This window comes from Otolemur garnettii, unplaced genomic scaffold, assembly GCF_000181295.1.
Source record: "Otolemur garnettii isolate 467f Iridium unplaced genomic scaffold, OtoGar3 scaffold00087, whole genome shotgun sequence".
Taxonomy (NCBI): domain Eukaryota; kingdom Metazoa; phylum Chordata; class Mammalia; order Primates; family Galagidae; genus Otolemur; species Otolemur garnettii.
This window is the reverse complement of record NW_003852482.1, coordinates 8,484,856-8,487,962: the sequence shown is the minus strand read 5'-3', so window position 1 is coordinate 8,487,962 and position 3,107 is coordinate 8,484,856. Positions and strand designations below refer to the sequence as shown.

Genomic DNA, 3,107 nt, shown 5'->3' with positions numbered 1-3,107 from the left:
GGCCTGGGCTGGATTCGAACCCGCCACCTTAGGTGTACATGGCTGGCGCCTTAGCCACTTGAGCCACAGGCGCCGAGCCTCAAAGAAAAAATTTTTAAGGCTAGGTGCAATGGCTCATGTCTGTAATCCTAGCAATTTGGGAGGCTAAGGAAGGAGGATTAGTAGAGGCCCTGAGTTCAAGACCAGTCTGCACAACATAGTGAGACCTCATCTCTACAACAAGGAGCAGGGTCTGTCCTAGTCCAGCTCTGGGCCTGTGCTTCCCAGGCCTGGGTTTCCCACAAGGCACACTGGGTTAACTGTCCCACTGGCAATGTAAAACCCTTAAGGGAAGGCACAAAGGGCATGGCCTTCCTCTGCCTTCATTTACTTCCAGATTGTCAGGGGCCTTGCAGCCTCTCTCGCGTGGCAAACTGGAGCTGAAGGGAGTGCTACTGGCAGAGAGACCTCGCCCTGCTGGAAAGTGACAAGTCCAATCTCGTCTGGCAGGGCCTCCAGAATTAGAACCAGCTTTCTTGCCTACTTGGTCCCCACTGACCCCCTACTCCAGCCAGCCTGGTCCACTTCAGCACCTTGGCAATGGGCCCTAGGCACAGGTCACCTTTAGATCTTTGCCTTCCTGCTCTTCTTTGATGGACCCCATCCAAATTCAACTGCTGCCAGTGGTCCCAGCGTCAAAGTTACTTCCTCTGGGAAGCCATCCCTGACCTGCTGGGTGTTCCTGCTGTGTGTGCCACAGGCCCCCCCACAGCAACGAACGCTTTGTACTGATGCTGCTTTAATCATCTGCTTCCCTGACAGACGGCCAGCTCCACCATGGCAGAGGCAATCTGTTTTGTTTGGCATGGCACCCTTAGGCCTATTCACTCAGTAACCACCTACTGGGCATTATGGGTCCAATGTGAGCAAACCAGGCAAGGACCTTGCAAACCAGCTCTGGAGGGAGACAGAATCTACCTTACCCACCTTAAAAGCACACAAATGCATAGTATGTAATTGGGACCAGTGTTCTAAGGCTTTGAGTGCCTAACTTGAGGACCTGCCCTGGACCCTGGAGTCAGAGCAGGTATCCTTAGAAGTGATATTTTAGCTGAGACCCAAAAGAAAAGCCCTAGTTAACTCTTGTGGGAAAAGAAGGAAGGGAAAGTTATTCTGAGGAAGAAGGAAAAGAAGTACCCAGGCTGCAAGCAGAGGGGGTGCAAGGGGCACTGGCACCACAGGCCCAAGTGCAACTGCTAAATGAACAAAGAAAGCACTCAGCACCCAGCCTGGGACCTGCCACATAGCAGCTTTCAACAAAGGCTTGAGAAAGAAACCAAGAAGGACCCACAAACTGTGATCTGCAGGATGCCTTGGAGGCACAGCACTGCTCTTGTGTTCTCCCTGCCCAGTGCCCAAGGCACTGCTGGCCACCCAGTGACTGCAGATGACACTTCATGACTCTGAATGAGAAAGAACCACCAAGGCTTTGCCTTCTTCCTGCAGGTCTGAGCCCATACCCCAGGTAGCTACTCTGCCTTAACACTGCTGCACAGGTGGAAGAAACGCTAATTAGTCACAAGGTCACCAAAAGCCCCCCAGAGATGACCTGGGAAGATGGTACCATCTGATGACTTCCCTTTGGCAGTGCCAACCCTGCTTCTTGGGATTGGGGGGAGCTGGAGAAGGAAGAAACCATTCTCATTTTGGCACCGAGGCAGAGAAGCCTGGGGCTACAGCCCTCTGACACTTATGCCCCATTCAGATGCAGGTCTGGCACCCATTCTTGTCCATCTGGAATTCTGGCAACTTGGGAAGAGAGGGGACTATGACAGACTACCATATCTATAGTCTTTCTCCATTCTTTCCCTTGCAGATTCTCTAAAACTGGATCTATCTGGGACTTAGGACATCCTTGGAGATGGGAAGTGGGAGAGAAAAGGGAAAAAAAGTCACTACTGCACTGCCTCCATGTTGGATGTTTCCAGATGTGGTCGTAAAGTTCCTTACAGGCTCTATTTCATACATTATCGCCTCTCATTTAACCAATGAAACATTTCCTGATAGCCTGTACTTGTAGCTTATTAATCATTTGTGAAACAATTTGCTGACCCTTCCTCCAGCCTGTGAGTCCCTGCAGGACAGGACCAACATCTGGTTGGGGGGAGTTGCAGGGGGCAAGCACTATTGTATCCCCCATGCCCAACTTGCACAGGGTATTTAACAGAACAAAGGTTTGCTGTTGTTGGAATTATCTCAGTACTTCACTGAGATCAAGAATGCTACCCCATTTTCTGAAAAAGACACTGAGGCACACACAACTAATAAGAAGCTTGTCAAAAAACTGACAAGAGATGCAGGGCAGTGCCTGTGGTTCAGTGGGTAGGGCGCCAGCCCCACATACCGAGGGTGGCAGGTTCAAACCCAGCCCCGGCCAAACTGCAACAAAAAAATTGCTGGGCGTTGTGGCAGGCGCCTGTAGTCCTGGCTACTCGGGAGGCTGAGGCAAGAGAATCACCTAAGCCCAGGATTTGGAGGTTGCTGTGAGCTGTGATGCCATCGCACACTACTGAGGGCAATAAAGTGAGACTCTGTCTCTAAAAAAAACAAAGAGATATAAACTAAAGCAAACCCACGCTTCTCACCAAATCATTCCATCTTCAGTCCAGCCATTGACACAACAGAGGATAATGAGAAACTGAGGTCCAGAGGAGGAAGTATGGACCTCATCCAGGGGACGGAGTGACTGGGGAAGCCAGCAGCTCTAAGCCTTGGAGCTATGTCCACCTGTGAAATATTAACCCAGGAACTGGGGGGAAAACCCAAACAAATGCCCTATTTACAGGGGCTGGACGCTTTCCAGGAGGAACAGATCATGGCCCAGAGATTGCAGGTGTGAGACGACTGTGAGGGAAGTCAGGGCAAGTGTCGGGGTCTCCAGGGGGTGCAGGTGATGACCAGAGGTTATCTGGCCTGAAAAAGCTGAGAAGACTAAATCTTCAGGGAAGGCTATGTTAGAAAGATGGAATGGGCTCGGCGCCTATAGCTCAACCGGCTAAGGCGCCAGCCACGTACACCTAAGGTGGCGGGTTCGAATCCCCAGCCCGGACCTGCCAAACAACAATGAT

The 3,107-nt window shown here is 51.2% G+C and overlaps 1 protein-coding gene across 3 annotated transcripts in view; it reads right to left on the bottom strand.

Annotated features, from left to right (window-relative positions):
- The window catches only part of ZER1 (zyg-11 related cell cycle regulator), a 38,048-nt gene that overhangs the window by 29,558 nt on the left and 5,383 nt on the right, over positions 1-3,107 (bottom strand). The gene's annotated exons all lie outside the window — the stretch shown is intronic.